The sequence below is a fragment of the Nilaparvata lugens genome, chromosome 2, assembly GCF_014356525.2.
Source record: "Nilaparvata lugens isolate BPH chromosome 2, ASM1435652v1, whole genome shotgun sequence".
NCBI classification, from domain to species: domain Eukaryota; kingdom Metazoa; phylum Arthropoda; class Insecta; order Hemiptera; family Delphacidae; genus Nilaparvata; species Nilaparvata lugens.
The window spans coordinates 50,776,541-50,788,824 of NC_052505.1; the positions used below are offsets into that span (position 1 = coordinate 50,776,541).

The window sequence follows — 12,284 nt, forward strand, 5'->3', positions numbered from 1 at the left end:
ACGTCGGTATTGATTCATTGACGGAATTGTTTGTGGAGGGACTTAGGTGTCATATAGAGAATTCTACAAAGATGAAATCTACTCCACATAAAAAACGAGCCTTAAAGCCTTGGATTACACCGGGTCTTATCAAGTCAATAAATGTGAGGGATACAATGAAATTAAAACTAATTAAACAGCCATATAACACTTTATTAAAAAACAAGTTTAAAGATTATATAAATAAGTTGAATGAGTTGATCAATATCACTAAAACAAATTATTATAAAAATAAAGTAGAGGAACACAAAAACAATAGTAATAAATTATGGAATGTTATGAGATAAATTATTGGTAAAAATGCTGACAAAGGAAATAATATCAAAATTGACCCCAATAAATAAAACAATTTTTTCGCAAATGTAGGTAGAGAATATGCTAGTAAAATTCCGGCTATGAATGTAGATTGTGATGAAATATACAACGACCACTTCCCATTAATAAACGAACATTTTACCCTGAATCCTGTTACGAGTGTTGAGATGAAATGTATTATAAAAAATTTGAAGAATTCAGCAAGCCCCGGACTAGACCATATCAATAATATTACAATAAAGAAAATATCTACTTGGATTGCAGAACCTTTATGTTTCATCATTAATAAATGCTTTGAGGCTGGTAAATTCCCGATTTGCTTCAAGACAGCCAGAATTAAACCGCTTTTCAAGTCAGGTAACGTTGATCTTCCGGAGAATTATAGACCCATAAGTTTAATCAGTAATCTAGCAAAAATAATGGAGAAAGCAATTAAAACTAGATTGATGGGTTTTATAAACAATCACAACATGATTCATAGGGATCAATATGGCTTCCAAAGTAACAAAAATACTGAGGATGCTCTGGCCGCCTTTACAAATGAAGTTTCTGAAGCCATGTCTTCCAATAACAACAAATGCCTAGCTATAATGATTGACCTGTGATACCATTCCCCACAATAAATTACTAAAAAAATTGGAGAGGTACGGGATTAGAGGACTCCACCTTGAATTATTTAAGAATTATTTAAGTGATCGGACACAATTAATATCTGATAACAACAGTTACAAATCAAATACTACAAAACTTAACGACTTTGGATTACCACAAGGTACCGTCTTGTCCCCAATTTTATTTTTACTCAATATCAACGACATCTTTAAACTAAATATTGATAATTCGAAAATAATTTCCTTTGCTGACGATACGGCTGTAATAGTTAAGGGCCGCTCATGGTTAGAGACGTACTCGAGAGCAGAAAGAGTAATATCCATTGTTAAACAATGGCTTGATATTAATATATTGAGTATAAATACATCGAAAACTAAATATATTACATTTTCTCCTACAATAGTTGGTCAACCAAATGATGCTATGGATTTAAAAATACATACAAATTGTGATTTTGAGAAATGGAAGGTTTGTGCATGCCCTCAACTAAAAAATGAAAAATCTATAAAGTATCTGGGCATCATGGTTGATTGTAACCTTAAGTGGGAGCCTCATATAGAATATATTTGTAAACGCTTAAAATTCATTTCCTTTATCTTTTATAAAGTTCGTAAAATATTGGACATTAAATTACTTAGGGTCCTTTACTTTGCCTATGTTCAATCGGTGCTGCAATATGGGTTAGTGGTATGGGGTGGAGCGTATGATGTTTTCATGAATAAAATTTTTACATTTCAAAAAATGATAATAAAAGCAATAATTCTTAATAAGCCAAGGGCTTTTCCTAGTAGTGAAACATTTGCCGAATTTTAATTTATTTGTAAAATAGCATAATATTATAATCTAGAATATTTCTTTTGTAAGTTTTTATTTTGTATTTCGTTTTTATGGGCAATAAAGATTCAAAAAATATATATATACAATCTTATTTTGCGAAACTGGTCTATGGTACTGGAAATTGTTGATACGGGTGGAGGGGGTTCTGGGACTCCTTTGTTGTAGAGATCACGTCATTATCGGACGCTTCAAAAACTGAAACCATCTAGTTTCGATATTTTGCAGCAAACGTTCATGTAAACTCGACAGTTTCATAAGTTTGAGTTATTCTGGGATTATAGCTTGATGTGTTTCACTGATTATGTAAGCTTATGTTAGTAATGTGGCCAAATTTTCCAAGGTGAAAAAGGAAATCACATGTTATGTTTCATCCTTCAAAGTAATGTAACGATGGTGATAGACATTCCGATTTACGTTATGCAAGAGTCCCGTCTTGTAACTAGCACGAGCGCAGTGACATTTATTGACAACAAGGCTTTCCGAAATGATAATGTCATTCCAAAAGTACTCGTGTTGATAATATTATGATGCCCGTAGTTACTTAGTTCTCATTACACTGTAGTTTGAAGTTACTCACAGTGGTGACAATAGACGGTTATGTTTTGCGATACAGTTTCGACAATTCACGAGTCTTTGTGAAGAGATACAATCCATTAAAAAATACAGTCTCCATAATATTCCATTCATATTGATAGAGAGGAATTTCATTTTTTTCGAGCTCTTCTTTGAACCCATTTCTTTGTCGTAGAGGTCTGATTAATGAGATATCGAGCGTTACAGCCTAGCATTGTGAGAGTACACTGAAAGAGCTGAAAGCTCAGAAGGCGTGATCTAGAAAACATTATCTAAATTTTATTGATAATTCCAAAGCAGGTTCAGAACTTACTTCATACAGAACTTTAATTTAGACAGAACAGAACATCAGACTTTATACAGAACAGGCTTTATACAGAACTCACTTTTTACTCACTCTATACTCACTTCATACTCACTGTATATGCCTAGCCCAAGATGGATGATGATGACGATGATGATGATGATGATGGCTAACGGAATTGGAGATTGAATCAATATTCTTAAAATTATAATAAATTATTCTTCAAATCAATGATCATTTACTATCTTTCGTGCCATTCACCATCAAAGTTCAAACAATATCTTTTAGGCTATAACTCAAAATATTTGACTCAAAACACAATTTTTTCAAATCAACTACAATATTTGAACCATTTAGCAGTCCAATTCACAGTCAAAATTTAATTTTTGGTAGATTCTTCCAAGATTTTGAAACACTTGGAGGCTGTTGCCTGACTTTGAAATCTGCGGGAATCAAAATGAGTTATTTATGAGCAGTTAGAACAGAACGCTGATTCAAGACCGTCCTAAATTGCTAATGATGTTGAATCCTGAATAGAAGCATCCGACAGCCAGCCTCACAATATCATAATCATTCAAAAGATGATAAGATGAGGGGTTGATAGAATTGGCTAACTCGGAACTCGCTGACTCCATGTTAATCTGCCGTATGAATCTTAACTGCACTGATCGGAATTGACTGACTGTGGAAGTCGCTGGTTCTGCCTCGACCGGAATTCCTTGACTGAGAATTCACTGACTCTCCCGCTTTTCAACAGCAGTCAACAGAAATGGCTAAGTCTGAAACTGGATAACTCAGAATCCACTGATTACTACGTCACCATCTACTTCGTCAGTTACTCATTCCCTCACACTCAGTGCTGTTCACTCTTTTACATTGGGACGGATAACAGATTGCGGCACACCAAGCACATATATTTTCTGGTATCTTATGTAAAATTTGCTGATAAATCCAATGAAACTAGTTAGAGGTCAGTAACTTTGATGTTTATTGAAACCTCCTGACTACTTCCAACTGTGCCGGGCACTCTCTTTAATTCAGGCCTTTTCCCAAGTTATAATAGTAAATTTAATACGCAATAGACTAGAGCCATTATTGTAAGTGAGTTAGCAAAATAAATTATTTTCTCTCTCTATTATGAACGGCCATGACTTCGAGTTTCCCATGATAGATATTTAAAAATTGTGGCTCCGAGTCGTCGAGGAATGTAGATTAGGAATTATCTCTAAAACTTAGCCTTCTTGTCGCGACATAAAGTGCGATAAGTTGGAAAACAGCAAGCATTGAAATTATAACAAACTACCGATTTTGCAGTTACTATTTGGTCCAAAGGCTGTAGAAGCCACGCGACGATTGGTCAAATTGATTCCTTTCGCCCAATAGGAGACCTGTTTCTAAATACAGTAGTGGGGATTCCCCAGTCGAGAGACCAGATTACGTTCCGGAGGACACTTTGCTAGGAGCACTACGAGAGTAAAGATGTAGTCACTATGTTTCCCCCTTTTTGGGCAGGTTTATAAGTTATTTCAGTAGTTAATGTAGGAGCTAGTTTTTTTTTATTAATGTTTAAATTTACTAGTAGTGCCATGTCCTGAAAGGTTTAATTGTGTTTCTTCATCATGTACGAATAATTGTTTCTTCAAATAACCGCTAAGGTACGTAAAATAAGGTTAAAATATAATTTAGGAAATTAATTAAGTGAAACTTCAATCAAAAGATTTTATCAACAAGCCTGTTATTTTTCAAGTTAATAATATGATTGAGAATAATCCTTTTGATTTTATTAGTGATGGAAGATACTTATAATTTTTTTTCTACAGAAGTATAGAAAGTTTTCAGTTACGTTACATTTGAGTTATTGTTCCTGGAGATATATTATCGTAGAGTATTGCTGAAAGTCAGGAAGATAGCCTTTAAATTGAAATGAAACTTTTAAGAATTGTTCATATTGAGTTTATGACATTTTTTAATTTATATTTTTCAGACTCTGTTTTCTTATGTCATTAAGGCTTTTGAATGATTTAGTAAATTTTTTATGATAGAAATCTTAATAGATGAAGAAGAAAGTTTTTCTTCTCCAGGAAATTAATATTAATGAATGTTCAAATTTTAATACAATTTAAATTATTTTCTATGTGTCTACTAATTTTATTTAATTAAAGGTAAAAACTATCCACAAGATGAATCTTATAAGGCAAACATTATCTTTCCTTAAAGTGAAATTTTCAATATTTTTTTCTTTTATTGTGTTATAAAGTGTCTTGTTTTATTAGGTGATAAATTCATAATTTCAGTTGATACTAGTTTTTGGACTTGTATCTGTAGGTAAATCAAATCATAAACTCCGGAATGTCCATTTTTAATTAAGGTTCTGAGCAGTTTTGGGCGAATGCCCGTTATTTACACTTGGATTGCGTCCTATAGTTCATAAATAATAAATAAAATAAATGTTGGCTGGCGCACAAGTTTCCAACAATACTAGCCGAGCTACTATATGAAAAATTATATTTGATTTCGCAAACCAAACGAAAAATATCATATAAGTTAGCATCATTTCAATTTGAATTATTTGTGAAGAAAGATCCATTAATTCTGATAAAAAGAATCAGTAGTTTAAAGATAAAAATCTATATAAAATGAGGATTCAAAGAATGAGAGAATTTAATTAATTGTAATCAATAGATAACTCCTGTTTTAGCTTTTGATGAATTGTAGGAAGAGTTAGAAATTAATGCTGTAATACATTTCTTTACAGCGGTTCATGTGTGTCCCCAAACCAACTTCTTGTACTACCACCCCTTTGGTTCCGCAACTTTATGTAAAACCGCTTCAAGACACCCGTTCAGACGACAGGTCTAGGGACGTAAGAGGACGTCGCCATCAAGCCAAATTCAACCGGTAAAAGCTCACCGCCAAAAACAAGGTACTGTAACCCCGACGATAAAGCAACGTACAAACCAACGAAAGTGCAGTGTAGTGAAACAAAGGTTCATTCGAGAATGTCAATCAAAAGTGGGGATTCAAAATTATTATGAAATGGGTTATATGGGTTACTATCGACGAAACTTGGGTTCAACGGGCTTTTCTTTCTAGAGTAATTTTATGTTGAAGTTAATTATTTGTTATTTGATGACTGATATTGTTTGGTTTTGTGACGTATTGCTATCTAAACGGGGATAGTAATGCGCCCCCGAATCAGATGAAGAATGTCAACAAAGTAACATGAAATTGTTGTTTCTGTTGTTCGATTTTAGTTGCCAATGTTTATTGAAACTGTTTGTATTTTTCAATTATTTCAAATTGTAGTGATTTTCTATAGTATAAACCTATTAAATCAGGCATGGCAAGATTAATTGAAGTTTTCTTGACTCTAGCCCGTTCACCTGCATGAATTAGGTATAGACTCAGGTATTTTCTAGATGTGTCGGCCTATTTCTAAATTCTAAATTTTATTCAAAATTATCTTCTCAGGCACACAACCAATCTACTATCCATCTGATTTTGTTCTTTTTTATCTTATTTCATTGTTACAGTACAATGAATACTGAATACTGTTCTGGTTTCTCAAGTGATCATCATTTTTTTATTTATTCAGGACCTTCGGCCGAAGGATATAGAATATTCACAGTAGAAACACTTTGCTTACATGGGCTACTTGTGTTCAAATTAATAAAAACAATATAAAAATCTTGTAGTACCCCTTATTATTAAAAACAAGAAAAAAGGATAATATGAAATGAAAATGAATTCTCTCCTTTTTGGAAATGAAGACAGAAGATAATATAGTTTTTTTAACTGTCTCTCCTGACAAATACACATGGTAACCTTTTTAGCACATGATATCAAGTTTATGGAAAAATAGTTAAATATATAAAAGTATACTAACAATATATTTGTAAAAGTGCATTTGCTTTTCAAAAAATAGATTTATAATTCTATTTTAATTCTAATTCCATTTGGCATTCGATTGATTGATTGAGTACTTTATTTATGTAGATTACAATATATACTGGCCTATACACTTATATACAATAGCTTACAATACAGCAAAATTATGTGTTAATTTACATAATATAGACTAAGAAAATAATTATTGAACTGTATATGATATGAAAAAGCAATTTGTAATATAATAACTACAGATAATTATATTGTTATGCATCTACATAAATTGGCGGAGCTTTGGAAATATCAATGTCCATTCTTCCGAAAGAATATTGAAAATATCCTTCCCACTAACTCTCTACCAAAATGTTAATTTCATTAATTAAACTAAGGGTCTATTCATAAATGGAAATATTGTAAAAGTTTCAATTAATATGAATATTTAAGAGAAAAAAACAGAAAATTAATAAAGTGAAATAATTATATAGGTTGATAAGATCAAATCATAGATTAATAAAATGGAGTAGGCTGAAAGTAAAGATCATGGTAATCAACTTTCAGTAATATATGGCAGTATGCAGTGGATAATTGAAATAACATGAGTTTATATATATATATATATATATATATATATATATATATATATATATATATATATACTTATTCTATAACAGGTTTATAGTTTTGTATTGGTGGGACGGGTGAGGGATGGTTGTCATGTGATCGTTCTAGGGCTGGACAGTTTCAAAAGATGTTTTTTTAAAGTCAGGATGAAGCTCACTCAGCTCTACATGGACCTGATAGAAACAGGAAGTGCATTCCATGCACTACAGCCACTGACAAAAGGATTTTGTGAAAATAGTGGTTCGATGGTTTGGTATCCTTAAAGTACTTTCTTTGGCTCTAGTATGTGAAGCATCTATCCTCCTAGCTTCAGAAACAAATTTGAAATCATCTTAGAAATAGTTCTGATTTCTCTATTTCAAGATATCACCAACAAGCTTGACTATTCAAAAACGTCTTTGATTGGGAAGCTTCAATGTTGAACTGGCAATGTGGGCAGGGGTGATATGTTCATGACGTTGAAGAGAGTAGAAGGAACATAGACAATAATTTTGGCAACGCTGTAGTTTATCATTCAGAGTGACTTGCATATCGTTAAGAACAGAATTACAATACATTAAATGTGGGAAGATAAGAGATTGAACCAATAACAATTTAATGTTTCTAGGGAGGATGTCATGCATTTTCTTCAATGAATGCATCACTGAAAATACCTTTTCACATGTTTTGTTCACTTGTTCTGAACAGTCAAGAGTATTATTCATAATAATTCCTAAATTTTTCACTGAGCTACAGTAAGGAATGTCATTACCATCTACACTGATTTTGTGAATCGATTCAAGGTCAATATTGTTTATAAGATAAGATTATCCAATCATAATGGGTTGGGTTTTGATGGGATTAAGCTTAAGGCAATTTTTCATGTCCATTCAAATATTGAATTGATATCTTAAATCCATAATTCCAACTGTTTCATCTATTTTTGTTATGGGACAGCTTAAATAAATTTGAAGGTCATCTGCATAAGTATGGAAGCTGGAGAACTTGATAATGGAGGAAAGGTCATTAGCATACAAAGTGAATAGGAGAGGGCCTAAAATTGAACCTTGTGGTACTCCATGCATAACATTTTTCCAATTTGACTTTTTGTCACCAACAGAAACACATTGTTTCCTACCTAAGAGATAGGATTTGAACCAAACTAGGGAGTTGTGACTAAAACCAAGAATAGCTAACCCATTTAAAAGAACTTTATGATCAACAGTATCAAATGCTTTATAAAAATCAAATAGGGTGAGGATGGTGCATTTTCTTTGGTCCATAGCTGACCTTATATCATCAGTGACACGAAGGAGAGCTGTCTCAGTTGAATGGAATTTCCTAAAGCCTGATTGAAAGTTATGACGCTTTCTATTGTTGTCTAGAAATTTCACAACTTGAGCATGAATAAGTCTTTCTAGCACTTTGGACAATGCAGGTAAAATACTGATTGGTCTGAAATCCTCAACTTTATTGGGTGATGCAACTTCATTTAGAGGGTGAACCAGAGCAAACTCCCAGTTTTCAGGGAAATCGCCTTCTTCAAGTGACTTGTTGAAAATGTATGTAATTGTTGGTAAAACAGCAAATAACATCTTCTTGATAAATTTAATAGGAATTTTGTCTACACCCATAGCATTACTATGAATACATTGAATTGCTTTGAAAGTGTTTTCTTCTGAGATTGGATGGAAATGAAATTGATCAATAAGTGGTATATCTAAGTTTGTAACCAGCTCTTCAAGATCATTGATATGATTACCAATGACAACTTCGTCGCGTTGGTTGGAATGTGAAATGAAATGGTCATTTATATTGTCCAATGGTAAATCTATACATGGTAAGTCTCTATATGTGATCATTTTCTGTTCTGGCCTAGGTATCTCATCGGAAAGTACACAATAGATCAAATCATGTCCAGAAACAGCTGGGACTGGGATTTGACCTGTTTGAACAACCTCGTTGGGATCACTAACAACGAGAAGGTCAATGAGTGTGTCTGATTCATTAGTATGATGAGTTGGATCGAGAGGTAAAATAGTCATGTGTAGGCATTGGAAGATTGTAGTCAGTTGGAAGTAGTCAAAGTTACGATTTGTCATGTTCAAGTCGGTCTTTATATCCCCCATAACTAGTAAGTTATACGGTTATAACAAGGCATAAGAGAAAGCAAGGCATTTTAGAAATCTGTAAAATGACCTATTCTTGGTGGGCGATAAAAGATACCAATGAGTAATTTATCAGAACCAGATAATTCAAGTAGCATGAACTCTGGTCTAAAACAATACTCCTGTTTAGATGTGATTAAAACTTTTGTTTTGATACCATCTTTCACATGAACTGCTACACCCCCCCAAGCTCTATTTAATCTATCATTTCGGGAGAGATTAAATCCAGGTAATGCAACAAGATTTGATGGAATACTAGGCTTCAGAAATGATTTGGAAATTCCAATTATATTGAAGTCCTGAAAACGGAAGATTGCTCTGAGTTCATCAATATGACAGCTGAGGGATTGGAAGTTAAGGTGAGCAGCCTTGAAAAATTTTTTGAAAGAGTGGAGCTTATTTGATAGAAACAAACCTGTGTCATTATAACTATTATTGAAATAATCATACCCACTTGAGAGCGAGCGAGCTGACGTGTCAGTGAGAGGCATCATGGAAGCAGCAGACCAGCCTTGAACCGACCTCAGAATGACACATGACGGGGAAAATGGGGATGAAACTGATAGAACTTAACCTAAATGAAAAAGTCTCTTGATTCGAGTGCATTCTGTATGCCTTGAGAGAGAGAAAGAAAGTGTGAGAAGATTTTGTTTGTCATTTTGTTAGAAGTTCTCATCAAGCTGCCCACTATCCCTAGTATGTATAACTATAGCTATTCAACTATAGCTACAGTATTCACAAAGCAGGGACATCCTTGCTGGATAGAAAAAGTTGAAAAGTAGACAATGATTGCAATTCATCAATAGCTCAGAATTCAAAAGTGTGACGACACCACTAACTCGATTTTTGGCGAAGAAACTTCTTGTCTTTGCTGGCAGGCACTGAAAACTGAATTCCAAACTGTAGCCTACTACTGCTACTACTACGTATCGAGTTTCTAGTACATCTCAATATCTACTGTTTCATAATTATTTAAAGTAGACTATAATACATGAATGACACATAGCCTATTTAGTATAGAGTTCACTGTCACCACGTAATCTGAGTTGTGAGTGAACTGTTCACTTATTATATCAGTTAATATCTGTATTGGATGAGTCATACCTGTATTGCATAGATTTTTCTAATCCTCTATATAAAAATAATAAATGCTTAGAAGTACCGTTTAAAATTCTCAAGAATGAATTAACGTTTGAAATCAGTATAGATGCATAATATAGGTGTAATATATCATATAATAAATAATATCATATAAGTTAAATCGACTGAGAAGGTGATTGGGTTTTTAAAAAAAAGACAGATCTTCTTGTTGCGAGAGCTCGATGTCCTTGCCTCTCAACAATTCATTTATTGCAAGCTGCTCTACTATCTTATCTTATCTTAGTAAGACGTCATAGGTGGGGAAGCCGGCAGCTCGCCTAACTCCTCCCCCCCAGTCTTTACCATCTATAAGATTCACAAAACAAAATAAATAAGTTTACAAACAAGGATATGAAAAAGAGAAAAGAGGAAAAACAACAAAAAAAATTATCTTCTGTGATTGTCATGTGAATGTTTTTTTCAATCTCTTGATTTGCTGCATGAGAACTATTTCATGTCGCGATGACACATCATTCACCTTTTTTAACTTTAAACGATTCCGTGGTAGTAGAGCCTGAACCACATACGGACCCACAAATCGTTGATCAGTCTTTCTCATTTTGTAGCGATTCTTTCTAAACACTTTGTCTCCAACTTGAATCTTCTTTTCAATTTCTTCTGCTTTTGTATTATAATGTGTGACTCTAACGGGTTTGTCGTCACATATTTTTTGTCTGACTGGTTCCTGCACTTCCTGATGATCCTTCAATTCTAACGGTGTAACTCCCGTGGTCGAGTGTATGCTATTATTGTAGGCAAATATCACTCTTGCCATGGCTTCCTTGTCTGCGATAAGCTTATCTGCTTCCAGGAGATGTAGATGTTCCGTCAGCATACTGTGCAATCTTTCTATCATCCCATGAGATCGTGGGTGTCCTGTTGTTGTGTAGTGACTCTCAATTCCATATTCTTGAAGTACGGCTTTTACATGGTTGTGGCAGAACTCTTTTCCGCGATCCATAACTAATTCGTGGAGAGTCTGATATAATCCAAACAATCGTATTAAATTCACAGCTAGACAGTTAGCTATTTTATTCTTGAGTGGCCAAGCAGTTGCCAATTTGATGAATCGATCGATTGAAGTGAGATATTTCTGTTTATTATAATGGAATATGTCCACCTCTACAGTATGGAAAGGTCGTTCGGGTGTTGGAGTTAACTGTAATGGTGTTTTGTAGGGTGTCCTATCATATTTAACTCGCTCGCATGTCACACATAGACTTAGAATATCACTTACTGTTTTTATCATATTCAGCCAAAAGTATTGTCTTTTAAGATGTTCAACTGTTTCCTTCACTCTTTGATGATTTGTTCTCCCTGTATGATATTGTCTAATAATATCATTTTGACGTTCCTTATCCTCCACCGTTTCTACTTCTTTGGTGCACATAATCATTTTGATATCTCTATTCCATTCAACACCCCTATAGAGCTCTTTGATCTTTTCCACAAATAGCTGGTCTTCTGAGTATACGTAATATATTTTCCCTTGTGTTGTCAACTGTCTAATTGTACTGCTAAGTTCATTATCTAACGTTTCTGGTAGAATACTAATTGTCGTCTTTCTAATAGGGCCGTACCTATGTATTTGTGTTTCAATAATTCCTTCTTCTTTTTTCTTTAGAATGAGTTGATTCCGCTTATTATTAATAATGTCATGTAATACCTCCATTTCATTCCGTTCATTCCTTTCGTCAGCATCCAATAATTCCATGTCAAATGATGCTGGGCTCCATTCGTTCGTCGTCGGTTCTCTCAATTAATGGTCAATAACATTTTCCCCCTCTGAATCAACTGACGATGGGTTG

At 33.7% G+C, this 12,284-nt stretch overlaps 1 protein-coding gene across 10 annotated transcripts in view; it reads left to right on the forward strand.

Annotated features, from left to right (window-relative positions):
• LOC111050980 (multiple C2 and transmembrane domain-containing protein) overlaps positions 1 to 12,284 on the forward strand; it is a 300,854-nt gene that overhangs the window by 191,678 nt on the left and 96,892 nt on the right. The gene's annotated exons all lie outside the window — the stretch shown is intronic.